This window comes from Phyllobates terribilis, unplaced genomic scaffold (assembly GCF_046119375.1).
Source record: "Phyllobates terribilis strain yellow unplaced genomic scaffold, ASM4611937v1 Scaffold_6192__1_contigs__length_46233, whole genome shotgun sequence".
NCBI classification, from domain to species: Eukaryota; Metazoa; Chordata; class Amphibia; order Anura; family Dendrobatidae; genus Phyllobates; species Phyllobates terribilis.
In genome coordinates, this window is record NW_027368936.1 from 20506 (window position 1) to 34666 (window position 14161).

The following is a 14161-nucleotide window of genomic DNA, read 5'->3' on the forward strand; positions in this document are numbered from 1 at the left end:
ATGTCTTTGGTATAATTTAACATAATTTTCATACATATATCATTTGGACTAAGACAACCATTACATACTTTTTAGATCTATTGCGAATGTGCTTGCGTAAGATTCAGAACAGGCAAAGAAGGGGGTGTGTGCAACATGTTTGGTTTCGTCTTTTTGGGTAGTCTCTTGTAGGGTCGGAGTCTTTGTTGTTTTTGTTGAAAACAGGTGCTAGAGAGAGATTTTTGGATGCATGGTTGAAGAGTTTGAGTTATCCCCTGTTCGCCTAGACCTTCAAGCTTACTCGAGGACAAGCAAGATCTAAGTGTGGGGGAACTTGATATGCGCAATCTTGATGGCGCCAAAGGAGCACCTAAGACGACAAAAAGGGGCGTTTTCACTCACTTGGGCAACATAATGAAGCTTACGAGGCGTCGGAAGCGAAGTCGCCAAAGTACGCTAGAAGCCGAGGGAAAACACACTTACAAAGGCAAAACCGCGGGCGCGGTCGCGGTTCTCACCGTGCCGGTCGCATGTGCTCAGGACCCGTCCGTGGTCGCGGCTCCCTGCCGCGCCCGCGACTCTCCCGGATGGAATATCCCCTTTTGACCATCTTTTGTAACTCTTTTTCTCTAGATAGTCAATTTGGAGTAAATTAGTACTTGGACCATTTTTATGTAACTCCTAGCTCTTAATGGGTCAAAGGGGGAGTTTAGAAAACTCCATTTTAGGGAGGAGGGTTTTAAGGGGTTCTTAGGTTGATATTCTATTATCCAATTTTCTCAATTTGTAATCTCAAGAAAACTCTCTCATTTGTACTTTGTTTTTGCTAAGAAGTAATGGAGAACTAAGCCCTCTTGAGTTCACTTTGAAATTCTAAGCACTTGACTTGGGTTATTGTGGTAAGTTTCTTGTCCCTTTGTTCTTATCTTTCTTAGAAATTGTTCTTAGATCTCTTGCGCTTAAACTCATGATTGTTTTATATTGATTTATCTAGAATGATCAACTAGGTTTATTGATGTTTTCCAATTTGCTAGGCTTAGATAATTCTATTTGAAGAGTCTAAATCTTTTGTAGCAAACCCTTTTCTCATGAACTATTTGTGATTGATTTCAGGGTAGAGATCTTAGATTCATGTCAAGTACCGACTATTTGTCAATGGTATTGCATGAACCTACTTATCTTTGTGCTTTATGCAATATGCTATTAAATCTAGCTATTTCCGTGGTTGTAGCATGATTAGGGCCTCTAGGACTATTTGGACTAGTTGCTAATTATGAACAAAGAGTAGGACATTTTGCTTTGGTTTGATTTGAACATTGGGTGTTAAGATTCTATGATCCACCGACCTAGTCAAGTTGCTAGAATGGATAAGTGAACCCTTTAATCTTAATACTTCTCTCAACGTTTGTGTGTTTAATTGTTCTTTTCGTCACAAAACCATTTTAACCTCCCCTTTGGTTACTTCTTAATCACATAAAAAACCTTAAACAAAAAGCTTGCTCCCTTGGGTACGACCCTTACTACCATTATACTCTAGTGGGAGTTTGGATTTATTACTTTGACGAGGCAAGGCGACTTTAGCCTTTGTCAAATTTGATTTCATCAATAATGTGTAATTAGTAATTAGCATGGGTATTATTGAAAAAAAAAAACTTATCTTAATAATAAAAATGGTACTCTCTTTGGATATAAATACATGTTATTTTAGGGCAATTTTAGTGAATACAAGTATATGCCATTTTATCAAATTTTACTTGTTTTTTTCATATTTATTCTTAAACAATTATTACATTAATACTATTTTATTTCTTTAAACATTATTTTTTACATTTTCTATGATATTTTAGTAGGGTTGTATAGGGAAAGAAAAGTCTATCTTTTAACTTTTGTAAAATTTTGTCTAATTATAACTATTTATATCTGGAGTGTATATTTTTATTACAAAAAATGAATCTTAGAATGATATTTTTTTTGAAATGGATGGAATATTAGATTTCTAATTTATTCATAAATAGTTATTCCTTAAGGATATGCATGAAAAATGTGTAGAATTACGATTAGCTCTTAGGTGCAAGTGATTAGATACAATGAGTGAGGAAGTGGAAAAAGGTAAAGTTGGCCTTGGATGCGAATTGCCACTCAAAGTGAAATTCGATTGGATAGTTCAATGTATAATGGATTCCGCGTAGACATCTAAAAGCGTTACATGATATTATTATCATATCGGGAAAAGGACCAAGTGTAGCCCTCAGCTGTGACTTTTACTCGGTCGATGATATTTAGGGATGGTTTAGGAAGTTTTTTATTTCTTTTAAAATGTTCACTATTTTAAAATATTTCGATCTATCCATTTTTTAAAAGATTTTATCTAATTATTTATTTTTTTAGTTTGGATTAGAAACACAGCTCAAAATGACGTCTTTGCTTAGAAAAATTGAAAAAAAAATTATGAGACGTTGTTTATAACAGAGTTTCTTTTTAAAAAAATAAAAAAATGAATGACCAGATCCGCTTGGAGAGCTTACAAACACCAAAACACATGAGACAATTCATGTACATTACGAACGTTAATTTCTCGTCAATCAGATCAAATCGTGAGATGCGTATCAAAGCTAGAAGAATCCTTGCCCGCCGCGTCGCAACAATCCCGTCTGAGAGCTTTCCGGTGGAGAAGCGGCGCAATATTTTGGAGGCATAAGGGGGAGATGGCGAAGGTGGAGCCACCGAATTACGAGATTAGTGGAAGAGGGCGACAAAGACGCGGGATGAGAAGCCAGTGGGGCACGTAGCGGTGGAGGAGCTAATAGTGAGGGTGGAGTTCGGCTCAGTAGCGCTGCTTGTGAATGTCGGGGAAGTGGTGGCGAAGCGGGCGAGGGAGGAGGCGGATCTTCTCATGAAAGAGGGGAGGCGGAGGAGATGAGACGAGAGAGGATGTTCACTTTTATTTTTATTTTTTAATTATTTATTTTTAAAAAATAGAGATACCGTTGCAAACAACGTCTATATTCTGAACATAAAAAATGTGAAAAATTTGATAAATTTTTTAAGAAAATGAATAGATTGATAAATATTTTGGAAAAGTGGACATTTTAAAATAACTTCTTTGTTTGGTTTCTATCCGTAGGTATTTTACTATTTTTCATTTGAGGATTGGTTTGTGTGATGAATCCTGCAATGAAAGTTTAGCTTAGAACTGTGTTATCCATCTAGTCGACTGGATTTCCACGTTATAAAAGTGCTAAGGATATTCTTCTTAAACTAATAAAAGTTCCAAAAGTAATATATTATTTGGCATTTGTCAAGACAAAAAACTAATAATTTACTTTCCACGATCAGTTACAATTTTTTACATGCCTTATCTGCATTATAAAAGTCGACTGGAATACCATTTACAATTTGGATGAAAATGAGGTGTACTTAAATCATGCATGTGAATTTAGAAATAAGTTCATGAACTATTTTTGACGCCTAATGATTATATATATTTTTTGAGTAATTGAATTACTAACTTTTATGGTTCATGAAAAAGATACTATAAAATTCTCTACACGTCTCATAATTTCAGCCATATTTCTATTTCTTCTGTCCCCTAAAATGTATCTTCCTTTCCATTGTTAAATTCATTATAATTTTATTTTACTCTCTTTTATTTATCTCTATCTCTCCTTTCATTATTATAATTTTCACATTTTCTCTCTCTCATCTAATTATTAGATTTTCTAACGCAGTCGAAATCACAAATTAAATTGCCGAAAATACCACGTGATGCAGTCGGAATCACGAAGGAATAACAAGCGCTAGACCAAGAACGATAAACAAGTTTGCAAGCGATAAACATGTGCAATAGAACATTGGAATCAACCAGAACGAGAATAAATCTCGGTTTTGATTATTAGGTAAAGATGAAAACGGCTTCTGCCTACAATAAGTCAATAAATGCTGAAAGGAAATCCTAGTGCATTATACAAAACACAACTATAACAAAAAGTGTTGAAAATATTAAAACGCTGTTCCGGGCACTAAACAAATTATATTGCCGATTTCAACTTATAGTTCAAACCATATCTATGACTTGTAAAAAGTAGACGATTCCCTTCCGGAAAACATATTATGGGCGTCATTCTGGCACCGAACGCGAAAATTGCGCAAATCCTGCCATATTTATCCGCAACTCGATTTCGGCTTCCATTCTTGCTGCAAGCATTCCCATATCAGTCTCCTCGCCGAAAAACTCGACCCCGAGTTCTCATCAGAAGAACCGCATCCTCATGATACTCATAAATGTTAACCACATTAAAAGTATTCGTCCAGTTCCTTCACACTCTGTGCCATAACAAGGAAATTAGACTTCTCGTTTCTTAAGAGTTTATCATAACTCAAACCTGGAGCCATAGTAATTTATGTGTTCCCCAAATAAATAACATCACGTTGTTTCTAACCTTGTATGTGATATTATTATCATACTGCAAAGGACACCTAATCAAAACATGACACACATCCATATCCAAACGTCACACACATTTTCTTCCTTATAATGTTTTCCAATAGAGGTAGGTACCTTGGATGTTTGTGATACCCTAACCTAGGAACCCTAACTCACCCAGCCTAAGGTGTAGGTTTCTCACGAGAATTTATCTTCAATTTCAAATACTCTATTAGCTTCTGGGAAACCAGATTCTCATCACTTCCATTATCCATAATCATATTACACACCTTATTCTTGATGGAATAGTGTGTTCGAAATAGATTCGTTCACTGTCCTTCCTCCTTGAAAGACAACAAAATCCTTTGGAGCATAGAGTTTACCTTCTCTTTAGATTCGTTTGCAGCAAACTTGACTCCTTCATACTCATTGCCCTCTACTGCTTCATCCTCCTCTTCGTTCAGAATGACGGCTATCCTCCTTGAAGGACAAACGTTGAACCTATGACCTTGCGCACCACAATGATAACACTTATCACCAGATGACTTCGTGTAGGGATTATTTGGCTTCTGGGTCAGTGTTCTATTCGTAGCGGAACTGCTAGCACCACCTGTCCCCTTAGTCAAAGGATTCGAAACTTTTGCAACTACACTCTTTTCCTTATCCACTATTTAATAATTGTCGCACAACGTAAACTTGTGACAAGTTGAGAAATTTCTAGGGGATTTCTCCATCAATTTCGCCTTAAAAGCCAGTGTGGATGCTTTTGTCACGGTCCATATATACAGTTTGTAAACCCATCTTCTCCCCTATAATGAGTTACCTCATGACCTTCCATTTTCCCTAACTCGTTTTGCTCAGAAAAATGCATGACTTCAGTTGTATACTCGGTTACGCTCCTTATTCGCTGAATGCAATCAATAAACATCTTGTATAGGATTTTCTCATAGTTTCCCGGTAAGAAACACTCTAACATCAATTGTTTCATACGTCTCCAACTTCTAAATGCCCCCTTTTTCTGGCGTTACCTTTGCACAACAAGCTTATCCCACCATACTGCTATGGTACTCTTCAACCGAATCGCTACCATCGTAACCTGCTTGCTTTCATGCACTCCCATGACGTCAAAATATCTGTCAACGTCAATCTGCCAATCCAAAAATTCCTCAACTCCCATATTCCCATAGAACAAAGGGATATCTGCCTATGTTTTGTAATCTTGGTGGTTCTGTTGATTGTTCTAATCCCGATCTTCCTCCAAGATCGCTTATTCCTCATAACTAGAACTATCTCCAGCCTGATTGACTCCAACACGTGGACGTCTATTCTATTCCTCTCCCCCGTCTCTTTGCTGGTTCTGATTATTGTGGCGTTATTCTTCTGGTTTGTCAAAAGCTGCCATCTGCTCTCTCAAAGCAGTCAAGGCCGTGGTAAGAGTCGAGATAATACCCTCAAGATCTACTCTGGTTATTGGTTGATCTCCAATGACTGTTCAAGCTACGAAAAAAAACAAAAGAAGGCATGCTTTGAGACCACCTGACAAAGTCGGAATCATGAAGGAATTTCAATCGCTAAACCAAGAACGATAAACAACTTTGTAACCGACAAACTTGTACCATCTCCACCAGCATGAGATGAGCTCTTGCTTTTGATTATTAGGTAAAAGATGAAGACAATCACTGTCTAGAAAAAGTCTGTAAATACTGAAAGTCTGAAAGGAAACCCTAATGCAAAAATTATCCAAAAGAAATTGCTGAAATATTAATGCTGTTTTCGTGCCATAAACAAATTAAATTACCGATTTCATGCCATAGTACACATCATATTATGGGCTTCATACTGACACCGAACGCCAAACTTGCGCAAATCCTGACACAAGCATTCCTATATCAATTTCTTCCTTTTCTTAATCATCATATGCATGTACAGACTTTTCTGCATCAATCAAGTTAAGATAACACCGTATAAAAACCACTTTAACACTCTAGGAAAAAACTCTTAGTGTAGTTCAACTACAAAAAGTGCACTCGAATATAAAGAAAGATATGTTGGGATTCACTATATATGTATGTACACTTTTTACTTGTACTATATAAATGGAATGTTCAAAAGTTAAGAAAAGAAAGAGGGTAACAATTAGGAAGGAGAGAGAATGAGAAGAGAATAATTGCGTATTGTAACAAGATGTAATTTTTAATCATTTTGCGGTGCATTGTGTAACTTGTGCAACTTTCATATAAAATTTGGTGTATCAATAGATGTGGTGCACTACAAATCATTATCGACCAATGACTAGCCGACGGTCAATCATTGATGGCAGTATGGTGATCAACGAAGTAGCTCCAATGAGTCAAGGAAAGAGACTACATATAGTGCACTTCTTTGATATATAATGTGAGTTAACAAAAGACACCGCACCACACTCACCTTTAAAAGCTTACCAATCCGCACCGAGAAAGTTGTCCATACCGAATAGGCTCTTTATGATCATATCATAAATAGGTAGGAGTATATTTTTACCATTTTTTTTTTGAATCGGTAGTATAATCAATACATTCTAGTTTTTCTTTAATAATCTGTACTCTTAAAATGGAACCGCTCCATCTCAACAAAATTCAGATAAAGGCATAAGTGGAAATGAAGAAATGAAATCGCACAAATGAAAGATAGAAACTAAAATCAGAAAAGATAGATTTTGGATTCTGTGGATTGTATGCTTGAGCTTTATGCTACCACAATCATATCCAGATTACTATCAGACCCAACTGAAGGATAGGACAAAGATGAATCAACCAAACTAATACTTATAAATACCCGAATAATTATTGTTATCTAAAAACATAAATCGCAAAACGCTCGTCTTCCCAGTTCACAGTAGACAGACTTGAGGTAGAGAGGCGAGGCAATTCGGCGACGGCAGAAACAAAGAGGCGGCGCGCGAGCTAGGGCGGAAACAAAGGGGCGACTTCAGGGGTACGTCCTCCTCCTTTCTTGTTCCTCCTTTCTTGCTTGTTAAATACAAATTGGGGGAAAATTTTGATAACTAGGTTTTGATGGAATTAGTTAGATTCGAAGCTTTATGCTCAAATTAGTCTCCTCCTAGCTTTCTACAACGTCATAGTACTCTTGCATCTTGATTTTGACTATGATTTGGAGTGAATTGATGTTATATGAATTATTAGGGTTGATTTGAGAAATTGTGAATTTGGGAATGTTTTGAGAATGTTGTGTGAAGTTGTGAACTTACGAATTTGTCGATTTGTGAAATTGGTGAAAATGTGAATTTGTAGAATCAATTGTGATTGGTTGAATTTGGGAATTTGGAAAATAAATTGAATTTGTGAACTTACGAATTTGTCGATATGTGAAATTGGTGGAAATGTGAATTTGTAGAATCAATCGCGATTGGTTGAATTTCGGAATTTGGAAAATAAATTGAATTTGTGAATTTGCAAATTTGTCGATTATAGGAATTTGCGAATTTGTTTATATGAGTTATTTATTGAATTTATTGGTCCATTAATATAATCTCTATAGTTATATACAGGTTAAGGGATAATAAAACAATTCGAAAAATGAGCTTTGATCGTAGTTGGATGTATAATAGAATATTAGGAGATGGCATTCCATCTTCTTCAGAAGAAGAAGATGATTCTGATTCAAATTATGAATAAATAGCTAAGATGATGAGTAGCTAGTATTGTTGTAATGAACATTAGATTATGCGTTGTTATTTTTGAATGTTGATGAAGAAATTTATATTACACCATCTTTAAATTATGACAATGAATTATATGTTATTTTTTATGCGTTATTGTAAAATTACAGATGAGAGGACAACCCAGCAATAGAGGTAGGGGTAGACAGACCCCTGTCACCGACGAACCTGTAGAAGAGGTTAACGCAAAAAGCAGGGGAAGGTACACAAACCCCTGTCACCGACGTATCTGTTCATGAGGAGCCACGTTCTCGAGTTCCATCCGAGAGGACGCATATTTATCCTCAGGGGTACGTCAATGTGTAATCTTATTTAACATTAATTAATTATTTGAGCCGACTTATAGTTTTTAATGCACACAGAAACCGGCTTCATGATTCTGGGACGGTATCGAGGCATATGCTTCGGATATTCAGGCAACGGTGGTATCTCGAAGGCCACCAATGGAAGGGTCTTAGTCACGACCAGATTGGTTTCTACTTTGAGGAACTGAAGGTAATTATCATATTTTCTATTATATTAATGTCTTGTTATTCAAACTTGTTTGTTTACTTTGTTCAGAAATACTTTTGGTGGGACCAGTGCTATGGTGAACAATTCATCAGAAGCGTCTTCGAAAAGCATGCTGCTATACGGTATTCGGACACATTAACTAAAATGAAGAAAAATAACAAGAAATGTGCGACCGTTCCCGATGCGATTTGGCAAGCCTAGCAGAGACAATGGGCAACACCAGAAGCGCAACAGCTGTCAATCACCTACCGTGCAAATAGACGAAGCGCTCCAACAGGACATGATGGTCCAGTGAAGCATACTGGAGGGTCTCGGTCTGCTTTTAAGCTCAAAAAAGTTTTAGTATGATTTAAAAATATTCTTACATAGAATCTCTTAAGTTTTATTAGTAATCAATTGTTTTTTGCGATAGGCTAAGGAGCTTGGACGGGAGCCGACTCTCCCTGAGCTTCATGTGAGCATGCACATGAAGAAAGACGATCACTCTCATTTCATTGACCAGAAATCCAAAGATGTTCATGTAAGTCAATTCTAATTTATATTGGTTTTGATTTCCTTGAAGGAAAGACATTTCTATTGTGTTTGTGTGTTGCATTTGGGCATTTTGTGTATGTGATAAATGTTATGAATGGTGGGTAGCGTTTACAGGTTTGCAGGTCACTGTTGAAAAATGGGTAATGTTCGTAATATAGGGGAAGTGCTGTCCAATTTTTAAAAAATATTTAATGTACATTTATTCAATGTGCATTTCTTGAATTGCAGGATCGATTTCAGGCTGAGCGTGCTCTTGCTGAACAGTCTCAACGCACTGGCGAGGTCGAGGGTAGCTCAACAGCAGTAGCTTTAGACGATAACGAGTTGTTCTTGTCTCTGGATGGAGTGAAGGGGCACCGTATTTACGGGATAGGCACAACGTCTTCATCATCATCTCTTCAACAAGTTTAGTAACGTCGTGCCTCCACCAGCCACTCACAAGAGCAAGAAGGACAAACAAGCATGGACGAGCGCCTTAAGGAGATTAAGGAGCAGATGAGGGCGGAGGTGCAGGCGGAGGATCAGTCGGAGGTGCAGACGACGAGGGCGACGATGCAGGAGCATATGAGAGAGTTCCAATCCCGCTATGAAATGCAAGCGGAGGCCCAAGCTAGAGTCCAGGCTACACTTCAGGGGCACATAGCGCAATTGATGTCCACATTGCCCCCCGAGCATCATCCAAGAGATCAGAATGAGGACCATAACGTTCCAGATCAGAGTGACAAGTGATAGATATGGTTCGAACTTGTTGGTTACTCGAAACAATTACTTGTTTGTTACTTGAAACAATTACTTGTTTGTTACTTGAAACAATTACTTGTGGGATTATGTTTTTTATTCGAACAACTATTCCTTAATTACTATTCACTTTTATAACGTCTACATCTTTTCGGTATTAAATAGGTTTAACAGGAAAATAAATATATATAAATCTGAATTTGTAAAAAAATCCTAAAAATAGCGACAAAATGTGTAAATTAGCGTCGAAATATTGCTCGCTCAATGCTCGAATTATAATTGTTTCGTCAATAATTAGCGACAAAATGGGTAGATTAGCGTCGAAATGGATCAATTAGCGTCGAAATGGTGCTTGATAATTAGCGACGAAATTTGTCAATTAGCGTCGAAAATTTGCATGCTAATTCGGATTTTGAATTTCGACGCTATTTCGTCGCTAATTCGACGCAAGTCAGCTGGGTATGGAATGCGATTTAGCGACAAAGTTTTCGACGCTAATTGCGTCGGAAAAAAAAAATTCGACGCAAAATTTGATTTGCGACAGGGGTATTACTGACAAACCGTTAGCGTCGAAATTTCGACGCTAACGGTTTTAGCGTCGAAATATAGGAGATTAGCGTCGAAAAATTTCGACGCTAATCTCCTATTTTTTAGTAGTGAAAACATTGATAATTATCCTTATGGCAATTAAGAAGTACTTTTGATGATGTTGTGGGTGATTAGCTTTTCAACGTCTAATGAAACTGAACCAACTTTAAACTTTTGGTGACCCTGCTACCTACCGTGACATCACCAGCTTCATCTGTCAGTGAGTTGGGCAGCAAAACTAAACTTCTACTACTCCCTCCGTCCCTTTATTAAGATTCCACTTTCCTAATCTGACGTCCCAAAATATAAGTCCCATTTGCCATTTTTAGAAAATTTTTAAACCCAAAATTTACTTTTCCAATACACTTTTACATATCCCAACAAATTTTTACACACCATATCTCTTCATTAAATTATCCTTTTTTTTTTCTTCTCTCTATCTCTCTCCTCTAATCATTATAATTTTCACTTTTCTCTCTCCTATTTAATTTCTTCTTCACAATTCCTTAAATTACCTAGAAAACATCAAAGGGGAACTATATAAAGGGACGGAGGGAGTACTAGTTTTATGTGTGTTTCGACTTCAATTATTTCCTCCATTTCTTTTTTATTTTTTCATTTGATCAATAACACGATTTTTAAAGAAAAAAGTGAAGAGTAATAATTGTGAAGGAAAGAGATAGAGAGAAAGAGTAATAATTGAATATCAAATGAAATAAAGTGATACTGAGAGAAGATAATTTGTATTGAATAGAATAAAAGTGTATTGAAATTAATAAAGTGATTGAGAATTATTTTTTAAAAATGGAAAGTGGGAAGATTAAATTGGGATACCGAAAAATGAAAGTGAGAAGATAGAAAGAGACGGAGAGAGTGAGAGAGTAGTAGAGATCATGACGTCATCTCCGGCTGGTACAAAAGTTGGGATTATATAATCTATTCCACCTGCTCAAAACTTTGCAGGTAAAATTATTAGAGATATTGAAGACTATAGTGATAACATGTTGAAGATTATAGTTATAATAGATATTTTATAAATATTATTTTACTTTATTTATGTTAACTGATATTGTATGATTAGTTTAAGATAGATTTTCTAGTTTATTTTCCAGAATCAAGTTTGTTATATAGGAGATATGATATATTTTTAATGAGAATAATTCTTTTTACTTACACAAATTCTACATGGTATCACAGCCTAAACATTGCGATCCTTAAAACACAATTTTTTTACCCTCCCAAATCTACACCATGCATCACGAAAAGACAATGTTATTCACAAATCGGCGACTATGCCTTCCAAATCGCCTTATTATCTTCATCCCACCGATCATCCGGGGATGAAAATCAGTTCGGTTACCTTCAAAGGTAACAACTTTAGAGAGTGAGAGAAGGACCTATGCAATGTTTTTCGCGCAAACCGTAAGCTTGGGTTCCTCAACGGCTCAATCCTACAACTTGCCGCTGATTCGGACGACTTTGAGGACTGGGACAGTATCAATTTTATGATGATCGCTTGGATTCTGCAGTCCGTCAATCCATCTATACGGTCCTCCATTATTTACTCGGATTTTGTTCCTTCTCTTTGGGGCGAAATGTGTTAGCGTTTCTCTATTGGAAACGCCTCGCGCATTCATCAACTTTGTGCAGATCTGGCTCGGTGTGAGCAGGAAGAAAATCTGTCGCTGATTACTTCGGAGACCTTCAAACATTGTGAGATGAACTTCAAACATATTTGCCTCCTCTTCAATGTTGTTGCAGTAACTCGTCTTGCCCTACCCTCAACACAATTATGCAGGAACGAGATGATGAGAGGGTTCATCAATTCCTTATGGATCTTTAAAGTGACGTTTTTAACCATTTACGATCCCAGTTGCTTTTGCATGACTCACTATTGTCTTTGAACCGTGTCTATTCCCTTTCTATTCAGGAAGAACGCTGAACGACATCATGTTCTCAACTTGCAACACACATTACGGATTGATGGTGTTGCTCTGACTGCTAGTAAAAACACACCGTCATCTGCACCAAAATCAGGGCGACGACCAATTAGGATCAATGTCCGGTGTGCACACACTGCGGGAAGAGGGGTCACTAGGTCTCCGGTTGTTTCAAACTCATAGGCTATCTTGATTGGTGGGGTGAACGCCGCTCTGCCCAAAATTCGAACAAAGGTAAAGGTTGTGGTTCATTATCATCATCCTCTGGTCACAGACAGACCATTGCTGCCTAACAATCGATGGCGTAGACCTCGTCTTTCCAGCAAACTGACTAGGACCGTGCTACTTTAACGCCTGCTCTCACTGACACACAATGGAATCACCTTGTTTCCTTGTTTAAGAACTCTCAACTTGCTAATAAGCATCAAGGTGATTTCATGGGCCAATGAATTCTTGATTTGAGCGCTTCCTTTCATATGATTAGGAACGCGTCCTTGTTGAGAAATCTAACTCACACCTATCCATTATCCATCATTCTACCCGTCAGTTCGGTTTCAACCGCCGTCAGAACTAGGACTATGATCTTTGGGGGCGTTCTGCCCATAACCCATCTTTCTTTTTGTGCCTCGTTTTCAATGCAATTTAATACCAACTAGTGATTGAGAAAAATTGTATCATGACACTTACTCAACGGCTTCGTGTAATACAATAGCTTCTTTCGAGGACGATGATTGGAGCCGGTGAGCAAGGGGGTGTTTTTTTTTGCTGCAAGTCGTGTCTTCGACATCACCAAAGTACTCGGCGGTGTGTCACATCTCTTTGTATTTATGGTATCGACGACTTGGGCATGCAACTTACAAGTCTATTTTTTTTTCTTTACCTAGTATTTCAATGTCTAGGACTACTTTACAAGAGCCTTGCTCAGTTTGTTTAGAAGCAAAAATTACTCGAAGTTGTTTTTCCATTAGCAATAATAAAGCAGATTTTCCCTTTGAACTTTCATGCTGATGTGTGGGGCCCGTACAACACACCTACTCATTGCGGGGCTCGTTACTTTCTTACTCTTCTTGATGATTGCTCCAGATGTGTGTGGGTTCATCTCTTGTCTTCTAAAACCAAGGTCACGCAGTTCGTTATGTGCTGCTGTGCCTTTGCTAGAAAACAGTTTGATCGGGCTGTCAAACGTTTCCGCACCGACAAAGGTACAAAATTCTTCAATCTCAAGCCGTTCTTTGCTTCTACCGACATAATGCTAGAGATGTCTTGTGTTGCACTCCACAATAGAATGAACATGCCGAGCGCAAGCACCATCATATCCTGAATGTGGCCCATGCTCTTCGTTTCCAGGCATCATTACCCCTTTGTTTTTGGGGTGAGTGTGTCCTCATGATGACATATTTGATCAACTAGACTCCATGTTCTGTGCATAATGGAAAGACACCTTATGAGGTACTTTTCTCTAAGGATCCGTTTTATGATCATATTAAGGTATTCAGTTGCTTGTGTTATGCGTCGGTTTGACCTAGAAATCCGAACAAATTCACCGCCCGAAGCAGACACTACGTCTTTTTGGACGACCCTCTTGACAACAAGGGCTGGCGGGTCTTCGATCTTGAGACGATGCGTATTTTTGGCTCCCAAGACGTTTTGTTTTCAGAGGCCTTTTCCCTTTTTCCGACCCGGGTGTCCGTCCGCCATCAGTGTTGTTTGATGATCATCATTCCCTCG